Source organism: Neopsephotus bourkii, unplaced genomic scaffold, assembly GCF_033783945.1.
Source record: "Neopsephotus bourkii isolate Nb327-2 ecotype Australia unplaced genomic scaffold, CSIRO-AGI_Nbou_v1 NB_804, whole genome shotgun sequence".
NCBI classification, from domain to species: domain Eukaryota; kingdom Metazoa; phylum Chordata; class Aves; order Psittaciformes; family Psittacidae; genus Neopsephotus; species Neopsephotus bourkii.
This window is the reverse complement of record NW_026901300.1, coordinates 2455544-2480787: the sequence shown is the minus strand read 5'-3', so window position 1 is coordinate 2480787 and position 25244 is coordinate 2455544. Positions and strand designations below refer to the sequence as shown.

Genomic DNA, 25244 nt, shown 5'->3' with positions numbered 1-25244 from the left:
ACTGATAACCACTAAAAGCTACTTGATTGTCAGAAAACCCTCTCAAAAGACCCATAACCAAAGTAGGTAGAAAAGACCTCCTCACTAGATCATTCAATTTTAATATTTCTAAGAGAAAAAAACAGTATTTGCATCCTGAAACAGAGCCAAGGATATTCTGGCCTGATTTGCAGGTCGTAACTCTCCTCATGGTCTGTTTGGAAACAGAAGCTCCCTGCCTAGTGCAAATTGATGTAGCTCTGCTGCTCCAAATGAAATACAGTTGGCTGTGCTGATAGACTCCAGGGTGCTCATAGGATTTTTCATGATTTTGCTATTTAAATGGGAGCTGAACTCTTGGAAATTGTGCTTCTCATGCAGAGAAACTAGAAACAGAGCTTAGAGAGCACAAGTACATTACTATATGTTATCTTTCTGTTTACATCTTGAGTGTATCTGTTGTACAGAGGCTTTATTCGGTGAAGAGCTTTCAGGCTCTTGCTTCTACTCTCGGCATCCCAAAGCTTCCATCAGCATTCAGTGTTTGCCAAACATTCATAGCCATGTGTGGATAGATATATGTACATGCCCACCTACACTAACAGATGGGACTGTGTTTTTCCTCATGTCTCTCTTTTCCAAATGAAGATGCAATAGCTCAGTGTATTATACCCCCAGCAACCAGAACTAAATTCTGCAAAGGAAGAGGCAAGAAACTAAATGGAGTCCAGGGTCTGGTAATCTTATCTCAGTAAATATCCAGTTCTAATTTGTAATCACCAGATGTCTATCTGATGCATGAGTTTTCTCTCTCCCAATACTCCTTCCAGTTACCTGTGAAATTGCCTGGCTTCACTTTGAATTGAGCTGTAGTCTCAGCACCATGTTTTGCTTTTATTTAACAAATGTTGACTTTTCTATAAGATCTGTTTTCTTCTTTTGTCAATGTACTCAGAATTTTTCACAGGAGTTTTTTGTGTCTTCCCTGTGGTGTGTTGTAAACTTACTAACAGAAAGAACCATTAGTGCTTGAGTTTCCTTTCAGCTGCAGCCATTCTGTTCTGAAGGTAGACTCTGATGTGCCTGCTGCCTGTACTCAAGTTGTAAATCTTATGCTTATTCAGTAGGTTCTATGTGTGGCTTATCTCTTGTCAAGTTTGGAAATGATTTTCCCCCCCTTATGTTGGTGAGATGAGGTGCTTGCTTGCTAGAACACTAATTCCGCTCCCCCCCCCCCATGTCTTCAAATATGCGGGGGGGGGGGAAGATATAAAACAAACCTGTATGCAAAGAGAAATAACCAAGAAATATGTTGTATATTTGTGCTGTACATTTTACTAGTGTCTTAATGTGGACATCAGAGTGTCTGTCTTTGCAGATAAATTTCTGTATTCTGAACAGTATTGACTCAGCAGTGTACCCATCCGTTATGTGGTAGTAGTAGCAGGTCAGCCTTTCATGTGATGTACAGTTTCCTTTTCTTCTCGTAATGATAGAATAATATCATTACTCTTCAGCAGCTTTCAGGTAATGTCCCTTTAGACTGTCACCCAGCCACCAGTTAACTGTATGTAAATGCAGATCCTAATTCAGAAGAAGCATTAGTTTATACTGTGAAAGGGTTGGAAAAGAGCTTCTTGCCAAATGGAAGCTGTTGGATAGGTTGAAGAAACAATTGCCAGTATCATTCCTCCTATATACATTATTAGTTTCGAAAAGAGAGTAGTAATTATTGGCCAAAGAATTGGATATGAAAGTCTATTTCACAATCCTACATCCCAGGTACCTCTCTGGCCATGTGAGATAACCTGTCACTGCCTCCCTCAATACCAGGAAGTCTCAGTGTTCCTCAGCACACTCACAGATCATGCCTTCCTCCTTTTTCTCTCTTCTTTCACTACTTTCTGAATTTATTAACCATCTGTATTGGGGAAAATGTGACACTATGAAAAATCAGGTGTTAGTGATTTGAAACCTTTTTTGATGACAGCTCATTTCTTGTCGCTTACCTGATACATCCCACATTATTCTGCAATAATTAAGACCATAGTGAGAAACAGTCAGTAGCTGAAGGGAGTGGAAACCAGTTCTCCAGTAGCTACAGAGCTGTAACAAGGAGATGATCTGATTGTAACTATGCAAGGATCTTGCACAATTCCTGCCAGTTTCTCTCTGAGACTAGGAATAGAAAAATAAGACATTAAGAAACAGTAACGTACAGAAGACAGACCAGCAGAGCACTGACCTTTCCAGTGTGGTCTCCTACTGTGCTTCCCTAAATGATGTTTTATTGTACAGAACACATCTTTTATTTTCTGTTATACAAAGAAACCTCACAACACACTTTGGGGAATTGTCAAAGAATTTGGGGTCTGGTTCACAGCCTATTGAGGTAGTAGAAATTGCTTCTCATTCTGTATATACTGGTCACTTTTTAGAAATGGTTACAATGAAAACCTTAAGTTGGGCAGATGTTAAATGTCTGGTATCAGACCAAGGGATCCCTTGCATGAAATGCTGAGTAAAGCTGGCTGGAAAGCAAAACATCTGCTGTAGAACAAATGCGGATGGTTTAGAATTTTTGTCTCATCAAAATAAGAAGAACTTTTGTTAAAGAGAGCAAGTGAGCAGGACAGAGGTTGAGGTCACAATATGCCAAAGCCTGGTTCTGAGGTCCTGTAAGAGTCAGAAGACCAGGTTCATGTTTATGTTCCACAACACCTCCTTGACTAAATCAATCTGTTTAGCACAATAACTCCTGTTGGATTGGTTCTGACTCCATAAAAATCCCATTCCTTGGGGCAGACACGAGACGATGGCTCAGAGGTTGGGGTATTTGCAATGGCTGTGGGAAGACTATGTCAAATGCTTGCTCTGCTTTATTTGGACCCAACTCAATCTTTCCTCTATCACATGGTATAAATCCACATCACTAGGGAATGTGCTAACCACTGTGCTGCTGGCTATGCTGGGATCCTTTCCCAATCAGGTTTTGTCCATCAGTCTCAAGCTGGGCTGGAAGATTCTTCCCAGCAGGCATTTATTGAAATTGATGTGTTTCCCACAAAAAGCTTCAGTTCTGAGATCAGCATTTTCTGTCTTCCCATTGCTCCACTCCCTCCCTAAAAAAAGGCCTGTTGGAAAATTCCTGCCTAGCACCAGCACGGAGCACTGATGAGGTCAATTGACCACTTGTATCCTTCCAACATTTGTGTCTTTTTATTTCAAAACAGTTTGAGAGCTGCTCTTCAGGGCAGGAAATGGCAAAATATGCCAAGGCTGAATTTAAATAGTGCATTCAACTGCAGCTTGCACTTTTGAAATAGTCTTTATATAGAAGATGTTGTCTCAACTACCTATTGAACACATTGAACATCCCACGTATCTCATTTTCCTGCTTTGCACACACCAAATTTTATCTCCTTAAATGCCAGAGCCAACACCATAAGAAAGAGGCCTGGAATAAGAAACTTCAGTCATAAAACCCTAAAACTATCCCAAAGGGAATTTTGATGTCAGATTAAGACTAACTGGGAATGTGTATGTTGAAAGGAGGGGAAGAAGAGATAAAGAGGTCAGAAAGGTCTGAACAGCTCTTGCATGTGTTTGTCCCTGGCAGAAAGACAAAGAATGCTAAACAAAGATGTTATTTGCATTAGAAATGTGACCACTCTAGGCAGCAAGTACTGCGGCAGCTTCCCTAGTGAGCAGATTGCTGTTTGTAGTCCTACCTCTGCTGCTGGTCTATTGAAGGGGTCTCAGACAAACAACTTTCCCCTTTGTGCTCCTGTTTCCCTCACTGTAAAAGGGTGTCGGTAACATTTGTTGCCTTTGTAAAGCCCTGAGAGATCTGCAGGGAAAAGGGATGTGTTAGGGTGGTCGTTTGTTCAGAAAGGGAATAAGCTGTCAAGCTGAAGTTTGAAGTCATCCTTATCTTCCTATGTCTCTTTCTTCTTGGGGATTTTCTTTCTCTGTTGGGAAGAAACTAGTGACTGTAAACCAGTGAATTTAGAAGTGGCCAAAAGTCTTGAGCTCTGAGTCGAAAATGAAACCTACCTGTAGGTTAGTTGTGGGATGGAGATGATGTGCACTGAAGGTGTATGCAGTTATTTGGAAAGTAATTTACAGGTGACAGATGGTGACAATTCTCTGGGTGTCCCATTGCAAAATGTGTTGAGCTAAAAGGAAAGCCAAGTCAGAGGCAAGCCAGTGGTGCTGACCTCAGAGTGAGCATCTTTCCCAGCTAGAACTCAGATCAGCAGCCCTGCGTTGGAACTGCCCTATTCCTGGTCACACAATTTATCCTGCCATGAGGGCTGTCTTGAGCTCCATCTCAGCTACAAGGGCTTCAAGACCTCAGGCTGGCCAGCAATGGGCACTGCTCACACCCCTTTCAGGTTCTTACTCACTGTGCTTGTTTACATGGTCGCAACACTGAACTACTCCAGGATGCAGTGACTGTTGTCAGAAGCTTCTAGTATGCGTAGGCAGGGCAGGCATGAACAAGTGATGTGTTTTGCTTGTGAGCAGAACAAGACTGAAGCAAAGATAATGTACATTAAATAGAAATCATATAATGTTTTTTAAAAATTGTGCTGTTGCCGCTTCCTATACATAAATTGCCTGAATTTGGGTCACAATAAAGAATGTTTTAATGCCTTGGAGCCCTTATAACCTCTTTCCATGGACCTCACAAGCAATCAATAATACAGCCAAAGCAGCTCTATTTAAAGGCTTTTTTCTGCCCTCTGATTCCTGAGCAGATTTTTCATGACCAAGATAGAGAGTGGAACAAATGTCTATTCAAGAAAGCTTGTTAAAGATCCCACACTTCAGGCCCACAGCTTATTGTCCACATGAAATCCCAGCTGAGAAATCCAGGATTGCTTTATCAGCAAAGTTACAAATATTTACTGCAGAACAGAAGTCAAATGGGAAGGACTGTCTAATCCAAGCTATGCATGCGTATAACTGCCCTAACCATGAAAACAACTGTGTTGTCTCAATTTTTCTTGCTATATGGGTGGTCTCCAGTGTTATCCATAAATAATCTTCTTTTCCCTTTGTTTTATACTTTGTACAGGATAAAGAGGATAATAACCATACCAGCTTCACCAGCCCATGGAGAGAACAGCTGAAGAGAGCATGTGAAATTGCTATGATGAATAGCAGAAGAGGAGAAGGTTTCTTGCAGTGAGAGAGATCTAAGCAGCACTTCAGGCCAGGAGGCAAACTGAGAGAAAACTTTTTTGGATGAAACCAGGTAGGTTGCTAGGATCATTTTAGGAGTGGTGTCTGATATTATAGATCAGAAGGCTGAGGGGTTCTCCATGCAAAAGAAAACCAAAGGAAAATGAATGCAGTAAAATGTGACTCAAACCTTATCTAAATTAAGGAAGGGAAACTAAAATGCTATTCCAAAGAAAGAGCTTGAACTCAATCAAGAAAAGAGGTTCTGGAACAGTAACCTGTAGCTTAACGTGGGCACAGCAATAAGAAGTTTACCTTGAAAAATTAATTGCAATTGCTGGAATAGTTTCTCTCTAGTTATATTCATAGTATCTAAGACTCCAACCATTATTCCACTATGCCACACTGTCCAGTGTGCCAGCACTGTCTGCTGTCACTAGTTCCACATTCAGTACACTCAAAGACATATGAAACCAGCTCAAAAGAGTTCAGTCTTCTGACCATCATGCATCAGACTAGTACTGCAGGTGTAATACACAGCAGTCTTTCCTAAATTCTTAGTGGCTCTGAATCTTCTTTCCTTCATTAGGGTCACAGGAGCTAGGCTATTGTGAAACTGTTTCAAGAGAGAAGAGAACCTTCCTCCTCTTTAAAGACACAGAGAAAATAATGTGTACCTTTCTATTAAAAATGTGTCTTGCCATGGAGGAGCAAGGCTTGAAACCAGTATGTTTTAAATGTAACTCCACTGTGCTGCATAGTTAACTGCTTCAGCTCAGTATGCAGTTACAGGTAGCAATTGTGGTGGTAGAGGACTTCTTGGGAGCTTGAAAAGCAGTGACCTACAAGCCTCACTTCCGGAGGCAAGATCAAACCATTCTGTCTGTCAAAGAAACTGGCCAAATTCATAAGGTGTATGTGGGATACACGCAAACCACATCTATAGCATCCCAGACTCCCCACTGCCTTCAGTAGCTGCTAAAGAATCCAGATAGCTCAGACCAAGGAGGTGTAAGTGAATTGACCCCTTTAGCTCCAGATGCCTTAGGACTATCAGTAGGAGGAATTGCGAAGCTTTAATCTGGCTCTGGTCAGTCAACACACTTTTGTGAAGGCCTCAGGCTGGTTTGACGATTTGCTACCAGCAGCAATCCAAATGTTGAAGATCAGCACATTAGCTAAACATTAACAGAATTTGAGGCCAACAGTTCAGCAGTAAAATGCTGCCATGTGGTGAGGTTTTTTTTTTCCCTGATCTATAGCTGTCACTGATGTGAGTTTATACTAGTGGCCCTCTTCTCCATTTCACTAATGACAGCTGTAAACCTCCTCTATCAACAAGCTGGCTTAAGCTATGACATTATTGGCTTTGCTTGTCTCTCTGTACACTTGGCAATCTCTTCCTTCTTCTAAAAGTGTTTTGGAAGCTCATATACATCGTAGTGGGACACTAAATCTATTGCTGGCTTAGTGATGAACAGATGTCAGGAAAAAAATGGTAACAGGAGAAAGACTAAAAAAACCCTATTCTTCAATGAGAGCCTTCCGCCTAGGAGGGGTGGAAGTAAAACTGCATCCACAATGTTGCCTCCCTCTCAGAGGCAGGACTAAAACTTATGGGTGAGTATATTACAAGAGTATCTGCACACAAAAATAATTCTGCATTTCAGAAGATGGGAGGGTGGGGAGGGGGAATTACAGTTCTTGAATTCCCAAGTTCCTAAATCACTTCTGAAAGTAAAATACTCTTCAGTCAGAAGCTTTTGAAAGTATTATCCTCTGTGGTTTTTAGTGGTGTTCTTCAAGCACTAAAGTGATTTTTAAAGGCACTGATCACCCATACATTGCTTGGAAGTTACTAACAGTTGTGAGTAGTCAGCACATCTTGGAGAAGTTAAGGAGTTTGGTACCTCAGTTCATTTGCGTGTATTTTAAAACTGTGGCCTCTGCTTTTATTGACTTCTGAGACAGGTGAAGTTGATAAAGTGAATGGGTATTAAAAACCGAAGTGCAGCAGAGGATTAAAAAGCAGGGAAGATGATTAGAACAGAGATTGTGGCTGAGATTAAAAGGCAGGATTTCATTGGGATGTTTTCCTCATGTCAAGACCTCCTTTTTATTGCCTTTTTTTCTTTAGATGGAGCAGCCTGAAAAAGCTGCATCCTGACTCTCCCACATCCCTGTATTTTATCATAGTCAATGATGCACATCCTTGTAAAAAGCAGGTTAAATATTTTTGCAGCTAAATGTCACCTGGCTTGGTGGAAGCAGAAGCCTCACATATAGGGCTGGTAAGAATGAGTCATTTATAAGTTAGTCTCTATTGCTCCCCCTTGTCTAGACCTGTTTTCATCTTAAACCTAGCAAAGCCCTGTCACTGAAGTCACTTAAAACCTGGAATGGAGACTTCATACTCCAGCATACTGTACTTGTACTCTGCCTGAAAGCAACACTTCTGAGCTGGGACTCTGTTCCCTGGCTACAGCTCCTCATTCTCAGAGTCCTCTGAGGCTTTGTGGTATGTTTCACATCTAATTCTGGAGGTCTGGTCAATTCTGCTGCTTGGATCTCCTCAGTGAAACAGGGTCTGACCTCGTTAGTTCTTGGATGGGGTGATCTCCAAGGAAAACACAGGTGTTAGCCTCAGGAAGTGTGGCTGTGATTCAGTAGGTGGCTTGGTTCCCTGAGAGTCAGGATTGAACCGGTAAGTCTCTCCAGGGCCAGAGAGTGCAGTACTGGCAGAGACAACATCTTCCAAAGGTCAGAGCAGGATGGAAAATCTATGTCTTTATTTCATTTGCAAGGGCATGAGGAAAAGTTCCTGCCCTAGTAATGAGGCACCCCGATGTAACCAAAGGAGTCAACAAAACTGTGGCTTTCAAACTGGGAAGTGACCCTTTGAAAAGATCATGGTGTTCTAAGAGGCCACAAAACACCATTCCTCTAGTCTTCAAAAGCCCAATTCTTCTATAGCCCTGCTACTACTGAATGAGAGGTCTTCTTGTAACATAAATCTTCTACCTCTTTGGTTGCAGTTATGTATATTACACTTATCTCAAAACTTCAGCTCTCTAAAGAAGAAATGATGTGGTGTGGTTCATCCTGTTAAAACTGGGCAATGATTTTACTAACATCAAGTGGACTCACGTGAATTGCTTGTCTCAAATTAGTGTGAATGAATATGCCTTGTTAGAATAAAGTGCCTTAAGATGAAACCTACCTTTAGGATAGATTACTGCCTCATGAAGAGAGAACTTTTTCAGGACAATTATTGATGTTCTTTACTTGCATTAAGTCTATTGATCATGAATTTATTGCATCTTTATTTGGGACAGTGCTGAATGCATGCTTAGTTATAAAGTATTGCTTCACTATTCATTACTGATTTATTGAAGCCTGTAATGGGAACAGAATGAAACTACTAAGCATTTTGAACATGAAGTCAAGTGAATGTATCACATACTCTTAACATTAAGTGCCTGTTTAAATGTTATCCCCAAAAGAAGGATGGATTTCTCATCCTTAAATCATAGGGGTAAAAATTCAGGATCTGATTCACTGAATCAGTCAACTCAGTATAAACAATCTTCTGGTCTTCCAGTGATGGTACTTTCAGTGTAGACATGCTCTTGGATGCTCCATCTTATCTGCTGCTTGTTTTGGTTAGTCCTGGAGTTCTTTACGTATATTTTTGCCATTTGCAGCTGGAATTGCTGCTTATTGAGAGGAGAAGGGGGGGGGCAAATACAATTCCTAGATTTTAGTGGGTTCAGGCATCTTCATGACAGCTTTACTGAGCTTGCTCACATTATGTTCTTCCTGGCATTTCCTTCTTTTGAAGTCATTAAAACCAATTTCATATCTCTAAATAAAATGTCCTAATGCATCTAAAATTTGATGAGGTCTGGCTGCTGGTGCTTTTCTTTGTAATGTTTACACCAGGTGCCTCTTGCTATCAAGGAACCAAGTAATGAATAAATTTAACAGATACTTCTTTTAATTAGCCCCCAAAGAGCTTAGCAATGAAAAACACGATCAGAAACATTTTCCTGCTTTAGAAAATACAAGGCTTTTTCACAAAGCCACTACTCAGAATTACAGAACAGCAATAAAATCATCACTTGCATGCAGAAGTAGATTGTTCACACAGGGTCTTGTACGGACTGTGCAGTTACTGCTATTAACTTCTAATCATGCAAACACTTCCACACATGCATCTGAGTAGAGCTATTGAAATCAGTGGGACAACTGTGCTGCCAAACATTAGGTGCATGCATTAAAGCTGGTAGGATTAGAGCTCCATTTGCGTATATCCCAAAGAGCTTTGCCCTCTCTTAGGAAGGGAGAGGAAAATTTATATTCCAGACTGGTGTAATTACTGTAGCACATACAATATTGGCAAACTGGATTCTCTGAATGTCTGCAACGTTTCAAAGCAGTTTAAGATACAGGCTAAAGGCTGACAGTTTCTTATTCTGACTTATATTCTACCCCCTCTGCTTTTGATTCTGCATTCAGAGCTGCCATAAGAATGTCAGCACTGCAATAAATATGCATTTATATAGCACCTTTTTTTTGAGGTGTTTAAACACTTTACAGACAACCCTTTCTCTTCATAGATCTCAAAGTATTTTAGAAAGCTCTGTTAGTATTGTTATTCCTCTTTTATTCAGGGAGAAATGGGTATGTTTCAAGGGAAGTGACTGATCAGGGACCATTGCTTCCAAATTAGATAAATCAGGGTTCTCCTATAAATACTTTCTCCAAAACATCACAGGTGACTCTTGAGGGAAAACATAAAGGTTTTGTTTCCATGTTGCAGTTAGCTGATGCAGGCAGGACTACACAAGGCTTAATAAACATCATGTGTGATGATAATCAGCCTAAAAATCTCCACTCCATAGCTAGGACATTGTGAATTAAAACCAAGCACCCTGACACCAGAGTTTTGTTGTAGGGTTTAAGCCCCAGCTTTACTTGGAGCTTCAAGGGAGATCTAGCCTTGATCCAATAGCACAATATAAATCCTGAAGGCTATATTCGTGAATGGTTTATCTGGCTTGCAGCTGAATTGTCCCCAAGATGTACAGATAATGCAGCCCTGCACTTGAAATACACCCAAAACCTGGAGCAGTGGTAGTGGAAAGCAAACATTGACCACACAGATCTGCAGAAATCAGGCTGAGCTGATGCAGCCAGAGTTAGCATATCCTTTTGGTAGCTGATGCACTGCTATTGGGTGTGCCTGTGCTGTGGTCTCTGGCACATCCCATAGGATCCATAATGCTTCATTAAGGAGTCACAATCCCTAGATAACAGAGTGTACAGGGTCATCCCATTGTATTGATCCAGTCCCTTAAGTAGTTAGTTAAGGGGAAACTAAATACTCTCTTAGCTCCCCCAGCTATGTGGAAGTTCCTTACTTAGGGAACACTACAGAGCTACAGAAACAATCTCTGCCAGCAAAATATTTCTAATGATGTTGTATGGGAAATGTCTTAGAAGTGGCATCAGTTCTTCTTTGAAGTCATTAACAACTAAAAATGAATGCAGGAACTGGTGTGAGAGGGCTGGAAGCACAAGGAGGTTTAAAGTGTATCTCTTACATGTGCTCCAGCAGAGAGAAGGGAAGAGATCCAATTGCTTTCTTATCCTTGGAATTTCTCTGTTGGTTTTAATAGTGTGATGCCCTAATGACAAACTCCACACACTCTGGGGTATGTTCTCAACTTAATCCATGGGGATACATGTCTGTAATACTCATTAATGTCAAGGAGTGTTAGGATGAACATAAATCTTTGCTCACTAAGATGTTACTCTGGACTCTGATGTACACCATGCAACATCAGTTGCTGACTGAAGAAAAAGAGGAATTCCAGCACCTAGAAAGTCTCTTTGAGAGTTCCTAGACTAAACAATCGATCCAGCCAAAAAAAATCAGGGATGAAATTTCTACTCCACACTTTGGTTCAAAAACACCAGCTGTGATAAAGAAAGATGCATACTCAATGGGCAGGCTCTGGCTCACACAGGAAGTCCATAAAATCCCTAGGAATCCCCACTTGGCTAGACAAACTAGTTCCACCAGAAACCTTGGAAAATAGATAAGCAATGCATTTGTCAGTAAACCTTGAGTGCCATATAGCTAGGGAAAACATCACACTCTGCATATACATAAAGAGGAATTTTGATGCCAAGAAATTGGAACTACTCTATAACAGACTTCTGATTTGTGATTTCTTTGGCACTGAGCCTAACAAAAATCACTGTGATTTCCAACTACAAATATTTTTGGAACCACCAGACTTGCTCCCATGTGTATGTTAAATGAAATGAATGTTCAAAACCCATAATAAAACTCCAGAGGGAAGACTCCGATCAGAATATTAACATTAATCTTAGGAAGTCACCAGGAACCATTCAAGCTAGAGTAATAAATTGCAATAAAGAAGAAATATAAGGGCTTTTTTCTGTCTATCCAGTAAGCAGGTGTTACTGTGAACACTACACAGCACAGAATTGAAGCAGTTGCCCTTAAGTTTTCCAGTTGCATAAAACAAAAAAATGACATTGCCATAATACGTACAACAATCCCTCTTCTACTTGCTGAAGTGTAGTTCAGGGAATAGTGCAGATACTGAAATAACGTAATGCAGCTATCCAGGACAAGGCTGGAATGTTTTCAAAAGCAGTCCTTCTATCATCAGTTTCAGAGTCCAAAGCAGGAGTCTGAGTTCACCCTGGATTTATGTGTGGAGCCATTGCCAGGCTACTTGTGCCTGGGTCCCTGCTCATTCAGCCTGGGAAGCGAAAGATGCCAGGGCATGATGCTACCATGTTGCTCCAGTACCAGAGCAAGTGGCTGAGCTGCAGTGTTCTGACCTGCCACCAAACTGACCTTTTATTTCTATTTGGATCCAGACTGACATGCTTAAGTTTCAGTATGTAAAATGGTAGCAAAGTGCCTTATCAACACTGGCTCAGTTTTCAAAACTAAGGATCACTTTCAAAAGCAGCTTTCTTTGACTCGCAGCAGTGAATCTGGACTGCTCAGGGCTGTCATCTTGATATATATGTTCAGTCTTAAACCATTGAGTTTAAATGCTTTGACCACAGTCTCCAACACTGAAGTAAAACTGTAGCTCTCTGTGTACAATATTTCTTGTAAAATTTAGCAAGCAGAATGATGAAGTGAATCAAATCAAACCAAACCAAACCTGCCCTTTTAATGTGATTGGGTTTTTTAACATTTTGTCATTAATGTCATTACAAGGTAGCTTTCCTGTTCAGGCACTGATTCCCAATGGTGAACACAGTTCTGCTGTTACAGAGAAGTCATTTGTCACACCTGGCTATTTTGTGGTGTTCACTGTATTTCTGATGTAACTCAGGTTCCAGGAAGCCTGGAATCTCCCACAGCAAAGCCAGCTCTGCAGAGAGCTGTAGCACAGTGGCAACCATAGAGTTGGAAGCTCATCCATGTTGAACTGTATCATTGAATCTTTTGGGATTCACTCAGAGTTTGTTAGGAAACTGTATGTCAAATCCTGAAATGCAAAGCATCAAGACACCTCCAGGAATTTTCTTGATCACATGTACAATGCAATTCACAAAGAACTATCAAACAGGTAGTGGTTTTAGTGTGTTCAGTGTGGCCCTATGATGGGTTTTCTGTGTGCAGCCTCACAGAGCAGCAAAATTGTCCTTCCAGGTATGAACAGTGCTCTATTATTAGTCTATTAAGTGCTAGGAGCAGATGAAGGACACTTCAGATGACTCTTGAAGAATGAATGGGTAGCTGCTCTGAAACTGGACCCCAAGTATGGAAACATACAATAGGATGTGTCTGTGGGAAATTGTTCTGGGGCCATATGGTTTCTTACTCTGCTCCACCCTCCTTTTTGGGAAACTAACATGTCCCAGCACCTTGTATTCGTTTGAGATTAATATGGGCATGTTTCATGGGAACACTTTATTGGGTACTAGGAATTGTGTTCTCTCATAACAGAACTGCTCTGGTAACGTCTCCTGACCTGTCTTTGTGGAAAACACGCAGGGAGAAGCTCTTAGGCACTAGTTCTTGTCTTCATCCTACAAATAAGTTGCTGGTTTTTCTCTTCACCGCTCTGCTTTTATCTCTCCTCTGTGCTGTCTGACACATGTCTCCTGCTGACTGCTGGTGGAAGCCTGTGATTTGTACCAAGCAAACACATGTGCAGTGTCCACCATTGTGTGCTCTCATGTTATGAGCTTACCTGTGGGTGTTTACTTTGGTGGCATGACCTGGTATTTTGTAGCATTGTATCTTTTTTTCTCCTTCCTTGGGATTTTTTTCCCCTCAGCCATGATAACTCTTCGTCAGAAGCTGCTGCATTTCTGCTTTGATCATACAGAATGTACCGAATAGCCTCGGGTAACATGGCACTGCTTAGTACAGATGAAATAGCTACAAACCCTCTTAGAAGTAGGGTTTAAAAAGGGATACCAGTGAAATCAGATCCCTCTAGCTGGACAGCAGTCTGATAGGAGAACAAGGGCTGTTGTGGTATTTGGCAGCCAGACAGTCTTTATTGTTATTAGATGAAACAAAGCTTGTGATCTTTAGTCCTTGACCTTAACTGCAGCAGCACACTCTTAATCAGACCTTAATTTAACACCTAACATGGTCACAGAAAAGATCGGACATGGGCTGCTGGTTTAATTACATGTAGCTGATATCATCCAAACCAATTTAACCTCATTGCTGTTGTTGGGCACTGGATGGGAATCGCCCTTTAGACAGGGAACAAAACAGTATCCAACAGAAAAAACAGCAATATGCCATTCAAAGTTTGTGCATTTCCTTAAAAAAATGTAACTACTGCTTTGGATGCTTTGCTGATGATGTTAGAACCTTTTCAGGAAGAAGTGGAATCAGCATGATTACTAAATCTGTTTGCCCTTTATGCTGTCACTCTGGCATTTTAAGTATTCCTAGTATTGAAAGATTAAGAATCTTGCAGATGGGATTCTCCCATCCACATTCATTGAACCTATTGCGTTGTAGCATCTGATGACTGAACTGGGTAACTGGGTAAAAAAGCCATATTTCTGGGTAAAAAGTTATATTTATGTGTTTCATGATAAGATTCTCACATTTTACAACTGCTTAATTTGTGCTCAGTTCTTCATAAACTGACACAATATTTATTTTCGACATTTAAATCTGAACAGTCATATTTTTACATGTTTTGACACAAAATTTGATCTCTTTCTGAATTAGTCTGGATATCCAGAGTCTTCCTTCAGAAGCAGGATTGTTTTGATTCATCAGATTTCACTCAAACAAATGTTTTTCACTGAAAACACCATTAGCAAACCAAATCCACAAGCAGCATTGTAAATTTTCTGCAGGTTTTTAGTGAAATCACCCACTTTTGCATTAAATCGCAGTTAAATACAAAAAGATTGTTGTGAACATCATAGGTTTCCTTGGAAGAGGTTGCCTTGAGTGTGCTAGAAGGAGAAGTCTACCTGTAGCAGAGCACTTAGGCATACTAATGAATAAAAGTAATGTAAAATATTAGCAAGCCGCAAGGGCTTGATCTCTGGGACTCAGATGACAGGGATTCCACTGTCAGTGTTTGTCACTGGCTTGGTGAGACCTTGTGCACTTTATGTTGCTTCCACAGATGAACTGATTGCTGTCACTGAAGTGGTTGGAGATGTTAACATTCGATGTTGTCTGTCCTACCTGTCTGCAGGAGGTTATATGCCTGGTGGCAGGAATGGCAGAACAGGCCGTGTGCCAGCATATTAGCCACTCATGTTCACACTGTGGCATATTAACCTGTGTTACTGATGAAAGTGGATTTGCACCGAGACAACTTGTATAGTCATTGTGCACATGTAAAAGTGAATGTAGGGTACCTACAAGTATCAGTAGCAAGCTTCTTACTTCCACTCTGCCCAAATGTGACTTCACAAGCTGTAAGAATCAAGCCCAATGTTTTTAGGTTGAAAGAAATTTAGAAGCAAAATAAATCCTAAACTTCATTGTGAAGCTCTGAATAAAATCTGTCTTTTCTTCTGTTGCAGACAAAAGACAGATCTTGGCCATGTAAATGCTTTGCACGTTAAAGGCCACATCACTGAAAATCTTCCCTGGTGTTTTCAGTGTAGAGGCTGTTTGAATGGGAATTTCAACTGGACTGTCTAGAACACGTTGTGTCCCCAAATGCAGGCTTTGGAAGTGGAGTGAGCTACTGTACGTTTAGTTCTCATTTTGAGTTTCTTCATGACTGCTGTATTTATATTCTGGTTTGCTTTGCACAAACTTTCCACTGTAGAACCCTTATGCTGACTCAGCTTTGACTGAGACAAAAGAAACTCTTGTAGTATTAGAGCTGTGGTGGTGCAAGGTGTAATCTCTAGCTGAAGCTATACTTACACAAAATCAATATGAACAGCAGGTTGTCACTGGGACTGGAAAGAGAAGCTATGACAGGCTTGTGCCTTTTTTAGGTATTTCAGTTTTATCTTGTGCAGTTCTTTTGTACAGGTCATTTTGCTGTTGCAGGGGGGGCTGCTGAGATTTTCCCAGGCCTGGCTAGGGGATCAGTATTTGCTTTAAAACCTGTATAAACAGTTACACGCCTTGGTAGCTTCAGATCCAGTAGCCGGAACAAATGGCATTTTGTATGAATTCTTCTAAATGAATTGCTCTGTGACCACTGCAGACATTCGAGTTTTTTGAATCACGACAGCAGAATACTGTTAAGGCTGGAATACTGTTGAGACTTTTTTGAAGAGCTCTGAAATGCCCTTCTTTCACTACCTAGATTGTTTCCAAAGTTAATGCAGTTAGCTCAAAGCCCGGTATGATTTCACATACTCCTGTGAGTTATGTTTTGACATGGGGTTTGGACCTTTTAGTGATTGAATGTTTTTACAGGGCTCTTTGTGACCTCATGCTCAGGCAATCACTGTGTTGATTTGAAGGAATGTAGATGGGTCTGCAGAAATGTCAGGGTCTCCCATTAAGATGTCTCTTTCACCTCAGCAGGAGTACTCAGAATTACTGTGAGTGTTGTTACTGAGATGCCCTATTGTTAAGTAATACAGCATTAGTGCACAATTGCTCTGATGTATTCCAGTAACATGGTGCTAATGTGCCATTGCTTCAGCACCAAGGCAGCACTTCTTTGGATTACAATAACATGGGCAAGTGGACTTCTGCTTTAAGAAAACAGAGTCAGTCTATGAGGCAGGGTTATGCACTGGGACAGTGGGATGTAATCAGCAATTGTGCCTGAATGAAAACATGCTCTCAAGTGGCTTCTGAGTCCTGCAAATCCTTTTTCATACGTTTACCTTTACACTCTGTGACTGTGATCCAAGGTGCAGTGGGAGTCAGTGGCACACTGTTTCATTGCTTCTGGATAGCTTTGGAACAAGCCAGGTCAGTACATCATTTTGAAGGGGCCCCTCTTTCACAATATCTAACCATAAGCATTTACAGAACCAGAGCACAGCATAATGGGAACTCATGTAATATGTTTTGACTAAAGTTGGTCTATTTGGTATGCTGGCATTTGTCTGTACCATCTAATGAGGATTTACTCTACAAAGGCACTCAGCAGGTAAAGAGGCAATTCTATTTTTCAGGAAGCTCTTGTCTTAGAAGTTCTCCTTACGAGAAGGTATTTGTTATGCTGAGGATTGAACTCTTGCAAAGAAAGCAAAGTCTGAACTTTCTTGATAAACAACACACCTTATTCATAGCTCTCCTGAGGTTTTTTTTTTTATTCTTATCATGTTTAGTGTTCTTCTTAAGTCTAGAGTCCCCAGAGCCAGATGATTAGAGAATCTTAGTTTGTGTGAAACTCAAAATAGGAGTTTTGGGCTTTCATTATTGTAGAGTAAAACTTGGTAATAAATGCACATGGAAAGCAAATACCGGAATGTAAAAAAGAAACCCAAACTCATAACCTAAACTGGTGCAGTTGATGCAGAGGGTTGACCAATGTACAGGGGGGTTGTACAGGGGGGTTGGAGGAATTCGATTGCTTAAGCAAAGGTATTGTCTGTACCTATCATGCCTACTAAGCAGAACAAAAGCACTAGCTATTGATAAGGAAAAGCAGACACCTGGTTCTATTGACAAGGAAAAGCAGACACCTGATTCTACTGATAAGCACCTATTGATAGCGGAATAGACTCCACAACTTCGTTAAAGTTGTAAAGTAGGTATGCTTTATTCAGCTGAAGACGCACGGGGGATTGGTCCTCCAAAAGTCATGCGTGCCCCAGTGTTGTTTCCCTCTACATTTATCAGGTTGCACCATACGCCTATTCATGTCCTATCCCCGGTTCGTATTACAGTGAGCTAGAAGGTCCTTTGCGCCTGCGCAGTGCCCCCTCTGGTCATGGGCAGGGGTCTCAAGATGAAGTAAATGAGTCTTCCTCCTGTGGGTAGGGGTCTTCAAGATGAAGTAAATGAGTCTTCCTCTTCTTTAACTTTTCACCTTTTAGTCTTCACGTATGGCCTTAGGGTTTGGTCCCAGCCATCAACCATCTGCTTCTCCCCCTTAACAGTAGATTCAGGCGTCTGCTTTTCCCTATCAATAGGTGCTTATCAGTAGAATCAGGTGTCTGCTTTTCCTTGTCAATAGAACCAGGTGTCTGCTTTTCCTTATCAATAGCTAGTGCTTTTGTTCTGCTTAGTAGGCATGATAGGTACAGACAATACCTTTGCTTAAGCAATCGAATTCCTCCAACCCCCCTGTACAACCCCCCTGTACATTGGTCAACCCTCTGCATCACAGTATTGTGGCACAGAGAATAATTATTCCCAGGTTCTCACTGAAAATTGCTGCTAATTAAGCAAAACAAAAATATTTTTAATTTTATTACCTTAAGGTTACTTAACCAAACATGGAATCTTAGAATCATAGAATACCAGACTGGTTTGGATTGAAGGGACCGTAAGATCATCCAGTTCTAACCCTTGCCACAGGCAGGGACACCTCCCACTAGACCATGTCGCCCAAAGCTCTGTCCAACGTGGCCTTGAACACTGCCAGGGATGGGGCAGCCACAGCTTCTCTGGGCACCCTGTGCCAGCGCCTCAGCACCCTCACAGAGAAGAACTTGTTCCTTATCTCCAACCAGAACTTCCCCTGTTTCACTTTAAACCCATTCCCCCTTGTCCTATCACTAGTCCCTGATGAAGAGTGAATTTGATACAAAATTAAACATCACCCTTATTCAGAGGTACCTGGATATCCGTGTCAGTATATGTGTATGAGTTTGTATCGATGCCTTCTTATTTTAAGTTAAAATTGGTATTTTTGTGCCTCATTCGTGACTTTCAAATGCAGAGCTTGGCAGCACTGAACCCTTAGTTGTGGGTACAAAGCTTCTTTGAAATTCTAACCTAAATTTAAAATTTCTGCTATTAAAAAAAAAATAATCCTAGACCAGACAAGCCCTTGCCAACCGCTGGGCTATAAATTACAGCCATTTCTTTTTATTACACTGTTATACCCTAAAAAAATAAACCCAAACCACCTAAACCCACAAATCTAATTACTCCAAATGTGCTCTTCATCCCAAGCCGAGCTGCTGAGCTTAGCCTCAGCTCCAAGTAGACTGTATGGTTTAGCTGCAAACTAACAGAAGCTGAAATAGTAACACAACAGTAAGTATGTATTAGCCCTTTAGGGAAATATCTAAACAAGCAATAAAATTAATGGAATACTATTTATAGGCATTGTGTCATAAATGTATTATTTATAAATAAAAGCAAAGCAGGTTAGCCATAGTAAACTGAGACAGCTCTACTCACAGCTCTGCAAGGTCCTGCACCACAGCCAGGGCAACCCCTTCCAATCCCAACCATTCTATGATTCTATGATTCTCTTGATTGTAAAGGTGATTTAAGCTAACAGTGGATCTGGCCCCGTCTTTTCCAGTATGGCTGTCACTGCAGTGTTGGAGGTAAATATGAGGAAAAGACATGCCTATAAATTTGTCACTTACAGCTTGGAACATCCTCTCACATCTGAGGCCTCAGCCTTGGTCAGCAATATCGGGGTGTGAGCACCATTACAACCAAAGCAGATTCAGAGTAACTGAGGTTTAGAAAACCCCTTTAAATTCCACACTTTCCCTGGACAATCTACCTGTCTATCCTTGCAGGCAGAAATTGTTCCTGGTACCTAACTTAAAATCTCCCATGTTGCAATCTGAGCCTATTACTTCTTATCTGTCATCACTAATCCCCATGGAAGACGAGATAACTGTCTGTTCAATGCTGGTTTATGGTACAGAATTGTTACTGAGTTCTGTCCTGATTTCTTTGGATTTTTTCTTGCTGCTTATGCTGCTAGACTTGCTCCCTTCAGGGACCTTGCCCGTCCCCAGTAGAACTGTAGATTGTCTTCATGGCGAATAAAACCACTTCTCCCATTTATACCCCTGAAATAGTCCTGCAATGCTTGGGTATCACTGGGTGCAATTAAGCATTATTGGCCAGGACCAGTGACTTGGACAAGCGTTTATGAACATAGAGAAGAAACGTTTCTATTCTCTTAGGAGTTCCCACAAACCTCAGAGAAAGGTTGTTCTATCAGATTTTGACTAAAGGTGAACAGGACCTACTGGCTATTTTTTGATATTAGGTGTTATCAAAACACTTTTTGACATTGTTGATATCAAAATATCTTTTGATATCAAAACACCTTTTGACATTGCTAATGCAGATGTCTGGGAAGGCAGATCATGATACCAAGTGCTAGGCAGTCTTGAGGGTCTTTAGTGATGATCTCCTGTATAGGCTTAGTGTGGTTAAGGAGGAAGAGCATTGTCAGAGCAGTGACCTGGAGCAGGTTTTATTAAATGTTGAGTAGAGAATCCATGTTGAGGCCTTCTAGGCAATACTGACCAGTTCTGTGCAGAAATGCACCCAAAAATGTGCCTTCAGCTATCAGCTGGCACTGAGCGACACACACATGGCTTCTGCAAAAGCCAAGGGCCAGCCACAAGACTTGTGCACTATGTAGGACAATGACTGCTTTGCCTTAATCACTGCTTGAAGGCAGAGAGAAGGGAATTTGACTTTTGTAGCTCAAATTTGACTTTTTGTAGCTGTGCACATTTGCATGTGTTTGTGCGTTTTCCTGTTAAATGTCCCTACATTTTGAAAAGTTCAGTCCAGGAAGTTACCTAAAAAAATCAACTGCTATTGAATTTATACTTAGTGTGTGAATCCTATTACAGAAGGCTTTGTAGAGATGGTCATTTCAATGTATTTGCTTATTTTTGTTCATAGCATTAGGCAGAAGTTGTGTCTCATCTGCTGCCCATTGACCTGGCATAGCCACAGGGTTAGTTTGCAAGACGGAGGAAAAAACAAAGGTGGAGGCATTAATTGTTCATTACAGCATGTGGAAAATTGTAACTGATCAAGGCACAACACTGCTGCTAATACATCTGAAACCTCCCTCCACCTCACCAAACCGTATGGGGGTTTAAATGTAAATACAATTTGTAATTGAGAGCAGCATTTTATTACTTGCTTTTAAGAGGCACAGGACGCCTGTAACCCTCAATATGAAATTTCCGTTGGCTAGGAATAAATTCAGCTCTGTGTTTTGCTTTTATTCCCGCTGAGATGTGCGCGCAAGAAAGGTAACGGCTGGTCTGCAAGCTTTCACCCTCTCACTCAGCACTGAGGGGAGAAGTGGCTGGGAGCTGTGGTTTTCAGCCACACTACTGGCTTCCTCCCATTGCACGCTGGAGGCAAAAGCAAACATGCTGCAGAATAAATCCTCAGAGATGCTGAGAGCTGCTGAGCTACCACAGCCTGGGCTGGAGTCAATGTGAACTGCAGGCACTCGGCCCTTCCCTGAATTTTGCTCTCATTTTCAGGAGTGTGCTGCCTGAAAGCAGCTTTTGCTGCTGACTGCAGTTAATTCTTTATCAGCCTTGCAATAGCACCTACAAAGTGTGGTCATGGGCTCCAATTCCATTGTATGAGGTGCTCCATAACTGCAGAACAAGTAACAGCTCCTGCTGCTGTGCAAATATATGTGTAAGATAAGAAAGAAAAATATGCAGAAAAAGGAGTGTGGGACATTTTTGCTTCTTGTGTGACATGGGAGATGTCACAAGGATATATGATTTGTAGCTAGATCCTCTAGGAACCAAATACTCAGGCTGTATTTGGCTTAAAGAGTAATGCCTGAATGTAACTGTAACAGAATTCCACTTCAGACTCTCAGGATTTCGGCTGCTCTGGGAATGCAAAGTTCCCTTGTGGAGATGGAAGCCTTGGAGTGGCACACCAGAGAAGTTACTCACGCATACCTTTGTCAGCATGAAAATAATCCCCTTCACCCTTCCTGTCTTCCTTCTCTTGCTTTTCTGTCAGCTCTAGATCTGGGAAGCAGCGTGAAAAGGGATCCTCAGAAAGAGCATGATCATCCTGCACTGCAGTCCTTGCAGGACACCAGTAGGGAAAGAAGAAAAGGAGTTACTCACGTTTTGGCTGGAAGGATAAGTGACCTTAACCTGTGAGGAAGTCAGGACTGTCTAGGAAATGAAAGAATAGTGAAAAGGCAGAGATTTAAAGAAAGCTAGAGATAGACCCCAGGATTTTAAGGTAAACCATTACCCCAGCTCATATTCTGGTTGATCACCAGTAAAATGGACAGTTCAGGGCCAATTGGACAGTTCCAGGAGAATGGCAGGGGAAGGCTGAAAAAAATATCCACCATCTTCACACCTCTGCTAGAATTGTTAGAGCTTGTATTTCAAGATGATAAATCCTGTCACACAACTGTACAGAAATAGAGAAAATCATCAAAATAAAACTCAAAGTGAAGGAAGGACTGCCTTGAATGGACTAGACTGGAATATTTGCCTTCAGTGCTGGTTTTAAGATCTTGTTAGGTTCCTAGTGCCTCAAAGGGTTTAACTCATCATATAATTCTTCATGAAGGAATCAGGAAAGTATTAACTGTAAGACTTGAAATGAAGGCAACCATGTCAGTGCCTGCCACTTTAGTGAATAGAAACTCATTCTGCTACTTCAGGAGTTCTTGGCTGAATTAATGCGTAGGGCATACTAATAGCCATGCTGAGAGTGAAATATTCCCTCTCTCATTAGAAACCACTTCTGTTCTTGTTGAGCTGTATCCTCCTACCTTCATCTGCTCTGGGTTCTATCCAACATTATTTACAATAATTGTATCCACCTTCGCTGTTGGATTTCTCAAAGGAATTGTGGCTAAGAGGGATAAAAGACGTCTACACACTCAGTGGCTTTTTCCTCAAACAAATCAGGAAGTCAAGGGTGGTTTACAATGAGAAAGAGCTACTTGAAGAGCTCTGGGGTGGGTTTTTTTAGCCTCTTAACATTGCAGGACACCTAGACATCCTATCTTACACATGAGAAACTTAAACTGTGCTTTCTGTCAAGTAGGTAAGTGAATTGATTAAAAACCCCCTCTGAATATCCAAGAGCTCCTACTGAAATCTCAGGATACATAACACATTCCTTGGCCTAAAGGCTGGAGTAGGGTAGCATAGGAGTAATCTACTTGCAGTTTGTCTTCAGGGAGCCCGTATCTTCCAAGGTCTGTCAGGTTACCGGTAAGAAGTAGGCAAACTGTCCAGGACTAAGCTGTAAGGATGGAGTGGTGACTGGATTTGCTAAAGTTACTTCTCTCTGCACCTCTATTAGCCTTGAATATTTGTGTATTTCCTTACACAGAACATTTATAAGTGGATCTCTGAATGACATGTAGTTGATGCCTTCTTGCACATGAGCTGCTTTCATGTCAAACTGACAAATGCCAAATGTAAATGGCCTCTGTTCACCAACCCACACCCACCCACTCTACATTAAGTTTCTGCACAGCGCACAACTAGAATGGCTAAATGAGTGAAGAGGACTTGATCATACATAAACACATTAAACAACATCTGAAAATATGGTCTGAACAGACTGTACATCTACCTGCCTCACTGAAGTAGATGCTCAGTAGGGAAGAGTGGCTTAATGAGGTTAATTCCCCTCTGCCTGGCATATTTGAGAGAAACCTTAGGCTGGGAGTTCACAGCAGAAACCTTCCTGAGGGACTGTGATTTCTTCTGTGCTCTCTCTGACTGACACATACATGTGAACTATGAGTCCTGAATGGCACCCTTATGTCTGAAATTGAATACTGAGTATTTCCAGGATTATTATGATTGTTTCCTTCTAATACAGCATTATGTCCACTGGTGAGGGAACATTACTTGCTCCCCAGAAGAAAATTAAATTAATAGAAAAAAGAGGCTATTCCCTAATTCCATTTTTTTAGGAGCTTGTTAAGTTTTTCAGCTTGCTGTTGAAGGTCATGGAAGCCCTACCTCTGCAGTCGCTGCTATTACTATTATTATTAATGCCATTTGCTCATGGTAGTTAGGCTGAGGGCTGATTGGGAGCCACAATTTGTAATGAGAAGTGTCTTTCAGTTTAGATGCCCGGTGTTTTTCCTTTCCCTATGGACTTTTTCCTCATGGCATTGCTCTGTACTTTTCCAGTGAGGTGGTGCGTGATGTCCACCTGCGGTTATGCTGAGCAGTATCACAGAAGTGCCTGATCCAAGTTCATTCTGAGGATAGCTGGTATGTTTATTTTCACCCCTTTGTAGTAACCTGGCTTGAACTGACATTACAGCTGCCTGAGTTTCAGTGGAAGAGGTGAGCCAACAGCAATTATCTCCTGGGAACAGCTTTCATGCCTGCAGAGGGTACAACAGACAGTCTGTACAGCAGCATCACCATGTACATATTCTGACCTGCAACTTACTAGCAAAGAGGGTACCATCAGCAGTTGCTATTCTTCCTTTCAGGAGAGATTTGGGCTTCTTAGAAGCCTTTGTCTTGACTTGTTCTGAAGGGTATAATGTGGGTCCAGTTTGTTTCTTACACAAGTTCAACTCTCTGTGCATCCAGAACATTTCAGTTTTGTCTGTTCTTATGGATTGATATCTGACTTTGTGCTTTAGGGAGTATCTTTGTATGGCCAAGATGCTGGGTTCATGGCCCAGATTTCTTTCATTGATTTTTAAAGTAAAAAGCTCAAGTTAAAGACATTTCCTTCACAGACAAGGAAGGAAGACTGGTATCTCAGGGAGTAATTTAGCCCACCTGAGATGCAATTCTTACAGTTTATTATTATTTCTCAAACCTTGTGTCCTCTGAAACATGTCCTTTGGGGTGTTGAGTCATGCTTTTGGGATACTTGTATGGAGTATATTGGAGTATGACAATACCTCTGAATGTGACATTTGCATTTCCTCCTGTTTGAGTGACTGTACTGTGGATTTTCAAACTATCATGGGATTTTGTGTTGCATTTCTGAGTACATTGGGGTTGGCTCACATGCATACATAACTAATGTCTGTGTTTTGAAGTGCCAGGAATGTAAAATGGGTTAGATAGCTAACTGAGTTGAACAGCAGGTCGAGACATGTCACAACAGTATAATTCATCCAACAGAATGAGGATAGCTTGGGGGGTCCTAAGTTAAAAGAACTTGATTAGTCTGAGCTCAGAGTAAAGATTACCACAGACTGGTAAAGACAGGAACAAAGACATTCAAACGTGGCTTCGGGTCCTTATTCTGTAAGGTTCTATCCACAGACACCAGAATACTTAAGAACTCAGCCTCAGATGAGTCAACCTGAAGACTCAAATTGTTTAACCATCATCGTGAATGTGTTTGCTTGCTTTCAGGAGGTTGGTACTTGGGGTGCTCAGTTTGCCTCACAGGTGTCCATTACCTGAGAGTCAGGATGGGTCCCACCCTTATGCCCTATGCTGGCAGGATGTGCTGTCACGTGCTATGAGAACTAACTGGGCCTTCACTGTCAGCATAATCCATTCTCCTGCACTTTTCATGTGCAGCTCCTGTACTACAGTGGAACCACAATTCCAGCATTACAGAGTAGATGACCTTCAAAGGTCCTTTCCAACCCAAAGCATTCTATAATTCTATGAGTGCTACAAAGGAAAATCTACATCGAGCCAGATTCTGCTCT

At 41.3% G+C, this 25244-nt stretch overlaps 1 protein-coding gene across 3 annotated transcripts in view; it reads left to right on the top strand.

The window, feature by feature from the left end:
• Positions 1–25244, top strand: part of MYL10 (myosin light chain 10) — a 64188-nt gene that overhangs the window by 10336 nt on the left and 28608 nt on the right. For 2 of the 3 annotated variants that reach the window (XM_061355518.1, XM_061355523.1), the window contains exons 2-3: positions 5063–5242; positions 16335–16401. The gene's annotated coding sequence lies outside the window, so the exon portion shown is untranslated. The remainder of the gene's footprint in view (positions 1–5062; positions 5243–16334; positions 16402–25244) is intronic. The other variant, XM_061355524.1, reaches the window with a different exon arrangement.